At 28.3% G+C, this 15360-nt stretch overlaps 1 pseudogene; it reads left to right on the forward strand.

Annotated features, from left to right (window-relative positions):
* Positions 1-5767: 5767 nt before the first annotated feature.
* On the forward strand, positions 5768-7127 carry LOC111632882 (annotated as a pseudogene).
* The last annotated feature ends 8233 nt before the right edge of the window (positions 7128-15360 follow it).

A 15360-nucleotide genomic window follows, 5' to 3' on the forward strand; every position in this document is an offset into this window, starting at 1 on the left:
TTGTTCTACTTGTAAAACCATTCAAAGAAATTACTGTGGAAAGCCAGCAAACGAGAAGCCACTTCATCTTCAATAATTCCCACAATAGAGACTCTGAAATTATTCTTATCAACAGCAAAGATCAGTAGTTCCTTTAGTGGCATTAATACCACAACAGAAGAACTAGAAAATCCAATAAAAAAAGATTTTCAGCATATATAGAAAACAAGTCTTTATGCTTGTCATTTTTATTAGATTCAAAATGAAATTTCAAAAAGAGGATATGCTAGAGGAAATCTCAATAAGAATTAAATTCTGAAGCTTCTATTTCTGAAAGTGACCAAGATGGAGGTGAATTTCTAAGTTTTTCTGATTTATTTGATGAATTAGCTTCTGATGAATGAAAGAATGAAGAATAGCATGTTTTTAAAAAAAAAGAAAAAAAACGAAAGAGATGAACAAACGTTTTGATCAAGAATTAGAAACATATTTACATTTATTCCTAATTTGAGCAAAATAGTTATGAAATATTTAAGTACCTCAGCATCTTCCATTGAAAGTGAAAAAAATTTCAGCACTGGAGGTAACATTTATGAGCTGGCAAAAAATAGGTTATGCCCTGAAAACACTTAAATTACAATTTAAGGGTTTTACAATGTAAATGTACATCCTTGAATTATAATTTAAGGGTTTTACAGTTTAAATATTAAATTTTTATTTGTTTTATATGTTTAAATTTTAAACTTATGAAACAAATAAAAATTTAATTTTTCTTCTTAACCTATTCAATACTTTTTTTTATGTAAAGTTTAAACTTTATATTATACGTTATACTATACTTATAATATGTATCGATAAAAAGGAATAATTTGATTAGTATAATTTTTTTAGTATTCAGATTGTCATGTAATAAATAATAAATATATAACAGAAATTTATTAGTTTTTATCACTAGCATTGTACTGTATGTAACATTCTAACAAAAATACCAAAATGTAAAATTGGCCGATTATCGAAACCGATTAATCGGGGGAATTGGCCGATACGGCCGATTACCAATTACTTACCGATTAATCGGTGCATCCTTAGTAAAAAGATTTAAACAAAAGTTATTTTTTCCTGAAAGTTTGAGCCAAAAACATGGGTGCACATTATACACAGCAAAATATGGTATTTGATAAAAACTGCCATGATAAATAAGTATTAGTTACAAAATTGAAGAAATATTTTTAAAAATAGACAATACAAAAAGTGTCTTCTAACTTTGTTGACTCCAGCATTCCATGGTGGAGTTGACCTTTCATTTGTGACTATTTGTCCACTTCAATATGCAAAACATTAAAAACATCCCTACGGTATAGTTATGTCAATGATTTAAATAAAAACTATAGTGCAAAAAAAACATATGAAAGAAAAATTATTTTATGCACAATTAAACTACCAAAAGTGGACAGAAATTTAATGTAAATATTTCAATATTTTTCTAAAAACAATCACTCCACACTTTTAAAATAGTGATAAATACTAAAAACAAATTTAAAGTTTGAAGACATAACACAAATAGTTTAAGTATTTGTTATGTCAATTTCATCTAGATTATCAGTACAGACTAGCTTGAGCATTAATATGGCAGATACATTAGGAACATTGATGCCCTGACTTTATTTATGTTTATAGATTTTGGAATTGCCAATTGAAAAATTAATTTAACAAAAGTCCTTATTCAGATTTTGATAACAGAAGTATTTAACAATATATTGACATCTAAAAAAAAAAAAATATGCTTTTTACACTTTATTCTAAGCAAAATTTCATTTTATGATGCATTTTGAAAAGTAAAAGAAAAAACATGCTTATGACTGCAATATTTTGTTTCAAGTTCTTGAAGACAATGATTATTTTTTATACAATTCATTGATACAACTCAAATAAAAATAAAAAAGAATACAAAGATCTGTGTTATAGTAATTTAATCATTACAAAATTACATTTTAAAGTAGGAGTTGGTATTCTAGAAATTTAATAAGTAAAATAAATATCATCACTCTGAAATTAGCTATTAAATATCATCATAGTCTTTATTTCGAAGTTATATATAGATGTAATCATCAGCTTAAAATTATCTATCACATACTATAAATAATCACTACACTATGATTGAAGGTATATTTATTTAAGTTCACAGTATATAGTTGTTGACATACATTCAATTTTTTTTATATATAAGTTATAAAAAACTGTTATTGCTAATATTTATTTTTATGAAATATTTTATTAAAATAAAACAAAACAATACATTTTTACATAATTAATAACTTAAATAATAGTATGATAGTGATACGATAAAATACATAAATAAATTAGATTTAAATATTTATATTAAAAATAAATATAAAATTCACAAAAAAAAGCATCATAATGATTTTAAAAATGAACAAAAAAGCATCCATGACAACATTATTATTTATAATTAAATAAAACTCTATTACAATTAATGTAATTGTTATCTATTGATAAATTTTAAAAAATACATTGAAGCAAACCACATTATTCATAATAAATTACTTATCTTCAGCAAATAATATTTAAAAAAACAATGGTAACATATTTAAATTACAGTGATTTTATTGAATAATAAAATATCAGCATTTCTTTGCCTAATAAATTTAGCTATTATTCATATTAACTGACTTAAGAAAAACTATCAAAGTTAAATTACATCATTTTCTTACACTAAGCTGTTATATTTATTATAATAATAAATACAAAATATGAAAAATTTAATATTAGACAAACTATTTTTTTTAATTTAATTTTTTTTATATTTTGAATGTTTTGTGAATTAATACACAAAATAGCTATAAGATAAATTTCAAAATAATTCTTAAAAAAATAACTTTACCTCATGCTAAGTGTATATTGGCCATTTGCCCTCTGACTTTCTCTGACAAGATAACATCCATCTCCTTCTTGGAGTAGTCTGTCAGCTTCTTCACGAGATATTTTTCCATGAAACCTAAAATTAGTAATTAATGAATGTAGTATCAAAACAGCTTTTATTAAGGTATCTGAAGGTCAACTTACTCTCTACCATAGTGAGAAGGTCTGCTTCGTATCTAAACAAAATAAAAAGCAAAAAATTACATAAAATTAAATAAAATGACAAAATCTTATTCAACTTATCTTCTGCTTTCAAAGTGATTGTGTACAATACTACATGTGAAATGAGGAAACCATTTAGCAGAAACATATACTCTTCCTTTGTCTGCAACTATTTTAACAAGGTATAATGAGTGAGCAATTGACTGCTACAATAAGTGAGATTGGTTGTCAAATTCAAGAAAGTATAGTTGATTAATCAAAAGAAATAAGTTCATAATATAGATAACTGCATTTAAACAAAAAAAAAATCCATTTTTAAAAAACTTTAAAACTAGAATTGTCTTAGCCAAGATTTGAATTATATGATTACTTTTGGGAAACATAAAATAAAAATTATTTCAAAATTAATAAATTCATTCTCTTCATTTATTAATTTTTTGAGTTTTTTCTTCACAATTGTATTTTTGTTCAGTTTTAATATTTCTTATTTTATTATAGATTTTGTTAATAAATTTATTTTAAAATAAATATTAAAATAATTAACTTAAACTTCTTAAAACCATGACAAAACCATAATGTTAACTTTAAAAAAAGTCACTTACTTCATAATTACAAACAATACGTTTAGGTATCGGTGCAGCCTGTTGAAGTTGATATACTAAAATAAAACAATTTATATAAAGTACAAAAAAATAATTACTGCTATCTATCTAATCATTAAAAGAATATATTAATATAACTATTTAAATTACTAAATTCTGAATAAAAATTATTAAAAATAATAAAATTTAAATATGACAAATTATCAAAGATTGGTATGTTTTAACTTAAAAGTTTATAATTAGGAAATTCCTATTAATATGCTTATTATTTATTTAATGTGTTTACTTTAACAAACTACTTTCAGGGTCAGAACAACATTAATTTTTATAGTTGGTATAGTTTAATTATGATTGATTTAAAATATTAACCATAATCTATTTTTTTTAACATAAAGAGTAATAAAATTTCAAATAAGAATATACTCAATACATTCTATTCTATATATTCAATACTATTCAATTTGGTTAAATTGAAAATAAATGTTAATGGCATTAATTAATAATGTGTTTCTTTAACAACTAAATTAGAAAAAACTTTTATAGAAAACTAAATTTTTTTTATATGAAAGAGAGAGAAGGAAAATCCTACAAAAGTAATAACCTTAAAAAGTTAAGTCAACATTTTTAATTTTCAACGTTAAACCAGCTAACTTTTTTAAAAATCTTAATAAGAAAGTACTACATGAAATGTATTAAAATAAAAAACAAAAGTTACATAGTAAAATATACAAAAAAATAAGATAATTAATTAAATAAATTGTATTTGTTTGAGATTTATTTCTTGAATCTGCTTCAATTTGATGTTCAAATTTAAAAAAAAGAAAGACATTATTTTTCATTATTTTTTTAAAATTAATGTTTAGAAAAATCTTTTCTTCTGTATCAATTTTAACTTGAAAAAAACTTACAATAAGACTTCCAAAGAAAGGGAATCTTGCTTGTAGGTCTACTCCTCCAATTATCTTCTGAAATTAAAAAATTTTCATCAAAAACTTTAATACAAATATATTCACTAATCATCATATTTTATTAACAAAATTTATTCTTAATATTGATATAAACAACAATAACATCCTAATAGCTTCTATATTATTTAAATTATAATACTGTATATATATTAGTAAAATGAATGATTATAATAGACATATAACAACATTAGGGCATAATTCTGCTCATCTTCATCAATCTAACCTTATCATTTCAAGTTGCTTAGCAATGCTCTCCACACTTGTGTTCCAATTTGTAATAATTGTTTATATAAAAAATATTAGTTTTATATACCAGTATATTGACTAAATAATTATAGTCAAACCTCAGATTTTGAATGCCCCACTTTTTGAACAATTCAGTTCATGACCAAAGACTAGACACAGATGGACAACTCCTTATACTTCATGTGTTAAAGAAAGTTGACGTTCCGACCAATCAACAACAGGACTACTATTCATAAGTTAGTGGCATTGAGATTGATGATTTGTGTCACCAAGATGTCACAACACAAATCATCGATGGCATTGTTATTTAAATTAGATTTCAATGTGCATACAGGAAAGATACTATTTCCATTTTTCAGTATGCACCACAGTTGAATCTAAATGAAATTAATAAAAACTACATTAATTGACATTCACGTAATATAAAACGGCATCCAAGAATTCATGTTTAAATATACGGTAGAACCCCTCTAGTCCGCCCTTGGCTAGTCCGTCACTCTGGTTAATCCGATCATGGTCGGTGTCGAGAAACTTGTCCCAACTCGTCAGTGACTTACCGTCCATGGCGTTCTTCTGTGTTCGTTACAGTATATGTTTTACATTGTGTGTACAGTACGTGTACAGTTTTGTGTGTGTTTTCAACATGTCAGGAGTAAAACGTAAACACGTTACTCTTTCATTAAATGAAAAATTAGCAGTGCTACAAAGACTGGACAAAGGGAAGATTGTNTTCTTATTATGGCTACTTCAATGAAAAAAAAAAAAAAAAAATCAAAATTATCAGAAACAGGTAGTAGCAGAGAATTTCAAACTTGGCAAACCAATAGGTACAGCATGATTAATAATCATGCCGTACCTATTGGTTCGCAAGTTTGAAATAGGTGTACCGATAGGTATGGCATGATTAATAATCATGGTACCTATCGTATACCTATAATCATGGTACCTATATCATAGGTATGGCATGATTAATAATCATGCCGTACCTATCGGTCCACCACTAATAAACACAGTAAAGTTATTTGCATTTTACGTTCAGGAACAGTGGTTTGTCGATCATCATCAGTAAAGCAACATTATGAAACCAACCAGAAATCTCAATCGAAGTGAAGAAGAACAAAAAAAAGTATATATCACATTTTCAAAAATAAAAATGCCCAAGCTACATCCTTAATGAAATATATTGGAACTCAATAAAACACTACTGCTGCTAGTTATCAAGCTTCAAAAGCTATTGCTCAATATGGGAAAACTTTTAATGAAGGTGATTTTTTAAAGGACGCTTGGTTACAATGTGCACCCTACTTATTCAAAGATTTCAAAAATAAAAAAAAAATTATCCAAAGAATTAAAGATATACTATTAGCTAGGAATATAGTAAGAGAAAAAAGAGAATTTTGGGAATGGCGGAAAATGTAAGCTTTCAACAACAAATAGATATAAAATCTTGCAATTTTATTTCCATTTGCCTTGATGAGTCCATTGACGTAACAAGTTCAGCTCCTTTAGCAATTTTTGTTCAAAATAATGTTAAAGAAGAATTAATAAGTTTATCAACACTAACAACAAAAAAAGAAGTAGACATTTGTAACGCAATTATAGATACATTGGGCAAAAAAGAAATATATACTTCCAAAATTGAATCAGTAACAACTGATGGTGCTCGCAGCATTATTGGACAGGAAAATGGGTTTATAAATTTATTTACAAAACATATCGCACATTCAATTCTCAGTTTCCATTGCATTATTCACCAGCAAGCGTTATCTGCCAAGACAAGTTTGAAAATTTTGAATGATGATATGAGTTTGGTGACAAAAATAGTCAATTTTATATCAGCAAGGACTCTAAATAAAAGAAAATTTCAGGAATTGTTAAACAAGGTAAACTCATCATACAATAGCTTATTTTTGTACAATAATGTACAGTGGTTAAGTCATGGAAATGTTTTGCAAAGATTTATAGATTGTTTGGAGAAAATTAGATTATTTCTAAATACAGTAATGAGATTATTATTGAACAACACAGTCAATTAATGGATGTAGAATGGCTAGCAAAATTATCTTGTTTTACTGATTTATGTTCTCACTTAAATGAGTTAAATATCAGACTACAAAGTGTTAATAAAACAATCATTGTAATGTTTGACTTAATCAAAGCGTTCAAAGTCAAATTACAATTTTTTATCGCAACATTCTTTCAAATTCATATAAACATTTTTCAAATATAAAAGTCTTTTTCTGATATTGAAAGTCATGAACAACCAAATCAAGAGAAACTAACAAAAGAATTTTCAGTGATAATTCAATCCCTGATCCAGGAATTTTCTGCAAGATTTACGCAGTTTAGACAATTTGAAGAAACTTCAAAATTTCTTTTATATTCCAATAAAATACCATTTGATAAATTAAATTTAAAACTCTTTGATTAGTTAAAATTGCATGACATAGAAACGCAATTAATTGATTTCCAGTCAAGCTCCATACGGAACCAAAAATTTGCTGATTTAAGAAAAGATTTGGAAGTAATTGAAAATAATCGATTATTGGGTATAATAAATAAATGTGCCAAAGATAAAATTCTAACCACATGGAATGCAATTCCTGAAACTTTCGATTGCTTAAAAAACATTAGCAAAAGCAATTTTATCAATATTTTCATTGACGTGGCCATGCGAGTCACTATTTTCTGAAATGAATTTTTTGAAAAGTAAATTTAGAAATAGGATGACGGACAAATCAAGCTCTGCATGTGTACTTTTAAAAATAAAGTATAAATCCAGATATAAAATCTTTATCATCTAATATGCAGCCACAAAAATCAGATTAAAAAACAAATGTTTATGTGTATTTTGTAAAACATTTAAATTACCCTTGATAAATCATAACAGATGTAATTTTTAAAATCATACCATAATAAAATTGTTTAATAAAAGTTTTTATTTCTTTGTTTATTGAATTATAATAATTTTTTTCTTGAAAATGAAAGGAAAAGAAAAAACAAAATAAAAATAAAAAAGCAAACAAGAAAAATACCAAATCATAATTTATGCTAGGAAATTTTAGTGTGGCATGTTAGTAATTTCATAAAGATTATTTATAAATTTTGTGGCATGGACAATGAAAAAGGTTCGCCATCCCTGCAGTAGAGCATCGATTATCTGAATATTGATCAACCAAAATGTCAATTAACCAAAAGCTTTCCAGTCGGAAAATTTAAATTTCCACTAGTGCTGTGGCACTGCAATCTTTGGCTGTCTTGGGCTACTCCAATATCATTTTTGTCGGTGTGTGTGTTTTAGCTGGCAACATGGCACAACTATGAGAAGGTACTTAAGGATGTGCCAGGACTTGAACAAATTTCAACATGGGATAGGTTAAAATATTTTTTCGTACATAATCGGTTTCCTGAAAAACCGATTTTCTGAATAACCCCAGTCCCCAACTGATTCGGATAATCAACGCTCTACTGTGTTTGCATTTTTCGGTCTTCACAGTCACCTATATTCTTTTCTATCTTGTCTAATAATTTCATGTAGATCAGATTTGATTCTTCTCTGAATGATCAAATTTGTTCTGAAATAGGCTAGATTAATTTTTCTCTTGATTTTTATAATCAAGAAAAATAATCAGGATTTTTATATTCTTCCAGGAGAAAGCTGATTGTCATGCGGAGGATCTACTAGCAGTTATTTATTTATATGTAGATTTTGGTTATTATTCTCTAAGTCATAAATGAAAGAGCATAAATTTGTTTAGGAATTATCACTGGAGAAATTCAAAATAGATAGCTTAAGCCAGGAATGTCCAAACCACAGCCACTGCACCTTAAATTCTTTAGGTACATTTTCATTTATTTTGGTAAAGTATATTGTAAACTGAATACGCTTTGATGTTGTAATGACATAATTGCTACTAGAAACCTATACCGCCCAACATGCATAACATACTGTTCTGAACAATTTTTTTCGTACATGAAAAACATCAAACTGCTAAAAGAAATAGATTGAGTGATTCCCATTTAACTAACATTCTTAGAATTAAGACTAGTACCATAAATGCAGATATTGACAATATTGTAAAAGAAAGGTAATGTCAAATATCTTTATTGAATTTATTTTTATTTTGTGTGAGTATAATTTTTTTTACTCTCAATAATACTGTATTTTTTGTAATTATATATATTTGTCATCAAAATTAGATATTCACATTTTGAACTTTTTAAAAGTATATATTTATATAAATTACCTTTGTGGTCTGCTGAATATACATAAATTTTTAACTTGGCCCATTAGGAAAAAAGGTTGAACAATCCTGGCTTACGCCTACCTCATTTATTATCCTTGTAGGTTGCTTTGTTTAATGATTTTTTATGATTGTTGCATACCATATTGCATCTGATATGAGAATATCAGATATGAGAATAGGCAAAATAATAAAGCTTTACAGGATGACAAAAACTGAGTAAGAGGAACTGCTGGGTTGTTATACATTTCATAGTAGATTTGATGAATCCAAAATATTTAAAAAACAGAGAAAACTCAGTTTAAAGAATCAGCAAGGTTTATAATGACATCAAAAAACAGTACCCTTATAAACTGGAACTGTATAACTAAATAATAGACACCTAAATGCAATTTCCAGCACATAATAAACACAAATTTACTGTTTGAACATTTTCAGCTATCATCAGGATTGAATACATAAAAAAACAGTTCTATCATTCGAAAATTAATCATAATGAGGGTATCTAAATGATGGCCAAAAACGTTTGAGCAATAAATTTGTGTTTATTATGTGCTGGAAATTGCATTTAGGTGTCGATTATTTAGTTATAATGACATCTAGTAACAAGAGAGTACACCTACTTAAAATCTTCAAATCTGAATTAGTCAAGAGCTGAATAACAACTTGGCTTGTATTCTAATGTCCTTATCAGGAGGTGTTTCTCCATTTGAATGCAAATGAAAAAACTATATAAACATTAGAGCATTGATTATCCGAATCAGTTGGGGACTGGGGTTATTCGGAAAATCAATTTTTCAGGAAACCGATTATGTATGAAAAAATATATTAACCTATCCCATGTTGAAATTCATTCAAATCCTGGCACATCCTTAAGTACCCTCTCACAGTCGTGCCAGTGTTGCCAGCTAAAACACGCACACCAACAAAAATGATATTGGAGTAGCCCAAGACATAGCCAAATATTGCAGCGCCACAGCACTAGCGAAAATTTAAATTTTCCGACTGGAAAGCTTTCGGTTAATTGACATTTCGGTTGATCGATGCTCTACTGTATTTCTCAACCTGATCAGTGTGTTTTTTAGACAGAAATATTGGTAACATGACCTGAAGTATAACATCTACTCAGGTGATAATTTTATCAATGCTTAAAAATATAAAACTTGGTCATTCAAATTCAAGATGGTATCTTTCATATAGATTTTACAGTAAACTTCAAATTTTACAACATTCATGTAATATCATTAATAATATTGCATTCTATGCACTTACTGTATTCCTTCAGAACATTCAATACCTGGTAGCAGCATTATTGTTACATCTATTAAACAGAAATGAGATAAATGTGAAAATTAATCAAATAGATTTACTTCAGTTTAGACCAACTTTGTGTAAAAATAATTAAACAATTTTCATACTTGTCTCACTGAAACATTGAAAGATATAAGGATACCAAACATGCATGTCTATTTCTATTCCTAAGATATCTGCTTGGAGATCTATTTATCATATCATTTCAGAGTACAAATATCTAAGAATATACAGTGGGTGATTGGTTAGCGAACATAATCTGTTCCAAGACAATATTCACTACCTGAATTGTTCGTTAACCGATTATCAATTTACCATAGATTTTTATGGTAATTTGATTAATTTGTTCTGGAGACCCCAAAAAATAAATAAAAAATTATATACTTTCTTACTACATTTATTTACATGTAATAACAAACTAAAAGCAATCTATCCATTTTTTCATGGATGGTACTTGTTTCGTAGATGTGATTTTTGTTACTCCTTTATGTGCTTGAGTCTTTTTGATTATATCTTTCTTAGCTAAGATTGTGCTTACTGTAGATCTGTTGAAGCCATACTGCCTGGCAACATCAGACATCATCCCATTCTCTCTACCTCGACTACTTCGATCTCTTACTTAGTTTCTATAGTGAACACAGTTCTTGACACTCATTTGGTGATGTTTCTATATACATATCGGGCTTTGCAATGTGTGTTATAATTATTTTCCTGCTGACTGAATAGTATGCAATTAACAAATCACAAGTGCTGGCTCAAGAATTATTGTTGCAATCTTCCATCGCATCAGGCTGCAAAATATGTTTCAATTATCCATCAAGGCTTATACACCTTTACGGAAAATATGCACAGCAATATTTCCCATTCTGAATATCTACATAAGCTCTACTGAACTGTATTATAATCAGAGTCAAGTCCATTTCACAGTCATCAAGAAAACAAAATCCATGATTCAAAAAAGCAAAATTTTGGTGAAATCATCCACATGATAGTCAAATTCACAAACCAGATACGAGAATAGACGTTACTGAATTTCCACAAAAACGTTTATATTACAAGTAAAAACGTATGTACAGTTACAAAAGTTCACAAACAACAATTACAAAACGTTAGGTGTAACAAAGTTCAAATACTTTTAATCCACGACAACAGGTCCATCGAAAAGACACCTTGCGACAAACTTCTTCAACGTTAGTTACCACACAACGAGATGAAACAATCTTCTAGGCCAGCTTAGACGAAGTTAGAATGAACATGAGTTCCCTTGATGTGTCCTAGGCGAACTAAACTTCCCGCCTAAACTCAATCCTTTTATACGAATTGAAGCAAATCGGATTCCACCAATCAGCGCTTAGTAGCGCTACAAGACATCCGCTGGTGGTATGATGTCTTCCAGCCAATTTGCGGTCACGTTTCCAAAAGTTGTCTGATCGGCGTTCCCATGGCGACAACCGTCATTTGTTTGAAAATATGGAAAAGCGCAGGAAATCATATGCCGAACAATTTTATCCCAACAATGATAAATGCATGTTTTTTACTTTTTCACTTCTGTTTCACAATTAACTAGCAGATTACTTAAAAGCTAGTATGTTCCTATTGGTTAAAATTTACATAGGAAATGAAAGTTGTCCATTTAGCAGAATTCTTTACAATTTTACCAACCTCTGATTGGCTAGAATGTTTACAGATCTGCCAAATATCAAGTATGGCTTGAAATTGAAAATCTACCTGCAAACCAGTTGTGGAAACTGATGTTTCACAATTGTGTAAAATTATCCACAACTGTCAAAGTGGGAAACTTGTGATTGCAATGTAGATCTGCTTCTGCCTGTTTTCTATACTTGTGAAACAGGTTTGACAGGTAATGTTAATTCTTGGCACAATTCATTTATTTCCAGTCCATTTCTTCAGTCACTGGTTTACTTTACCAATGATAAAAATTTGTACTACCGTGTTTCCCCGAAAATAAGACAGTGTCTTATATTAATTTTTGCTCTGAAAAATGCGCTAGGTCTTATTTTCAGGGAATGTCTTATTTTTTCCAGGAAGAAGAATTCACATTTATTATTGAACAAAAAAGTTCCCAAGTCGACTTAGACGAGAGTGACGTATATCCAGTGTGTCGAACTGTCTCCTTTTTATAGCGTCAACATCGGACTCGATGACCAATTAGTGCTTATTGAACCGTAGCACTATGCAAATGTCATGTGGCGTGATTCCCAGCCGACCAATTAGCCATCACCAGCCGTAACGTTATGCAAATCTGTGATTCCCAAGCCATAGTCTTATGCAAATCATGCCGTGTGGCGTAATTGTCTGCTGACCAATCAGTGGCTGTACTTTCAAAAAGCCAACGGCCACTTTCAACCATCTGTCGATGACTAAAAAAAACTTCGCTAGGTCTTACTTTCAGGTCTTATATTTCGCAATTCAGCAAAATCTGTGCTAGGTCTTATTTTCTGCGGATGTCTTATTTTCGGGGAAACACGGTATGTAACAGAAACCCTGACAATTGGATTCAGTCAATAATACCTTCCAAAAACATTTTGGATTTATTATTGTCTGAATCAAATTGTTTACTTGCAAGTCGTACTTAGCACTTTAATAATGTTTGTTAGTTAAGTTTCTACACAATGTACATTTTTTTCACTTTGGTACAAAACAAGAATGGTAGGATTAGTATGATGATATCTTTAAAAAAAATTTTAGTTTCCCAAATTTTATCATAAACACAAGCTACATAAATATTATATTGTATTTGTGTAGCTAATGTTAAACATATATTATATGTTTAACATTAGCTATACATCTGTACTCACGAAAAAAATTTAAAAGATTAACTTAGATGTTATAAATAAAATAATTTTATATAATAACTATTGTAGTGTCTCACTAAACTTTTATACTTTCAATAAAGTTAGTAATGTTAGAAAATATTACACTAACTTAACATAACCCAAGCATTGCCAGGACAATATTCAGGTTAAGATCATCAAACAGGTTTAAAAACTAAGTGATTTTGTCAAACACTGGTATATGTAGTTAGTGACTACATAGGTATATTCAAAATCTCAGCATCAATCCAGTGACTTCCTGCCAGAAGTAACACAACTGCTGGCATTTTCGAGAGAACACAAATGCTGACTGTTGGGGATATCAGAAAAGAAAAACAAGAAAAATGGCAAATGTGGACTTCCATATTATGTTAAATTTATTTTCAACTTATTTAATAAAAAATTAATATTTCAAAAAGATAAAAAGGGATAAAGATTTTTTAATTTTCATAAGGGTTTTAAATAAAGTGTAATCTTAGTATTAATTTAGTTAACTAAAACAAATTATGTGATATCTTACATAGATATACTAGTACAGTAAGACCTCGATTTTCATTGACTTTGTTATCGTCAGTTTTTTCGTGAAAAATTTGTCTCAGTTCTTGTTGGTTGGATTTCGTCAGCATGCCCACAACTTCCTGCTAATTTTGTGAAAACATAGGGCAATCCATACGTTTTCCTGCTCAGTATGGCATTGTTTCTCGTTGTGTGAGCATTACCCCGCACATCTAGCCAAACAATTCCATTGCTTTCCTTTCAGCTCCATCATGGGACCAAAGTTTCCAGTGCCAGCAGCCTTTTAAATGTCATGTTAAATGCTATGTTAAATGTTCATTTATTCTTTACATTACTTTTTTATATTCATTTTATATTAATTTCTTATTGTTTTTAGTATTAACCACAATATTTATTCTCCATAAAATGTGTTTTTGTATGTATTTTGGAGTGTCTAGAACGAATTAATTGGATTTACATTGATTCACATGGAAATAATTGCCTTGGTTTTCGTCAGTTTCAGATTTCGCCAATTGTTTTTGGATAAATTATTGACAAAAACCAAGGTATCATTGTATATTAAAATAAACTATTAATCTACTAACTGAATTTTAATTTATTCAAGATTTATTCATCAACAAATAAATTAAATTCAAACTTGTCAATGCAAAATAGAGTTCTTATGAAACTCATGGTGGCTACCATCTTGATTGTTGGTGTATTGAGAACTGAAGAAGAGAATTACAGTTTGCTGGAAGCATGCTGGCAGTAACTGGAAGTTGTCTGAGATTTTGAACAGAGCTACTGAGAAGTGCTAGCCTCACGCTGAGATTTTGAATATTCCCTATACATTGAACAATTGCTTCCATTGCAGTATCATGAATTTTGTCATTTTTCCTTTTGTTCCTATCACAATAAAATAAATTTTAAATTTTGTTTTATTTTTGTATCTTTGTGTAGACTCATTCCATTATATTTTACTGAAATATTTGAAAGGTTGAAAAATCTCATTCAAACAACAAAGTAATTCTTAGTAGAGCAATTAGCAACAAAACAATTTAAAATTGCACATTTCAAGAGACAATAATTATATTTTAAAAGAAACAAAAATGGGAAATAATGTTCATAACACTTTTTTAAGGAAATACTTTCAAAATATTCATATGTCATTAAACTTTACATCAGAAGTGAAAACTAAAATGAATTATTTACTAAAATAAATTTTTATAAATTGAAAGAAATATACAGGCTTATGCAAATTTTTCTATAAAATACAACAGTATAAGAAACACTATGTAAATAAAAATAAAAAAAAAGATAAATTTCCTGAAAACATTGAAAGAAGAAAAATTCAACAACATTGCCAATTAAAATATAAATTTATTTACAAAGGCCTTGACGGTTTATTTACCTCGCAAATATGACTAATAAACTAGATATTTCGTTAATTATTTACATATATTTTAAATTTTTTAATGAAATTCGTGTGTATGAATACGGCTTCAGTTCTTATTCCTGCTCTATTTTTTACAGATTATTTAAAATTTTTTCAGTACAATTTTTTTTTATAATATACGCA

This window comes from Centruroides sculpturatus, unplaced genomic scaffold, assembly GCF_000671375.1.
Source record: "Centruroides sculpturatus isolate CEXI.00-Female unplaced genomic scaffold, Cexi_2.0 scaffold832, whole genome shotgun sequence".
Lineage (NCBI taxonomy): Eukaryota > Metazoa > Arthropoda > Arachnida > Scorpiones > Buthidae > Centruroides > Centruroides sculpturatus.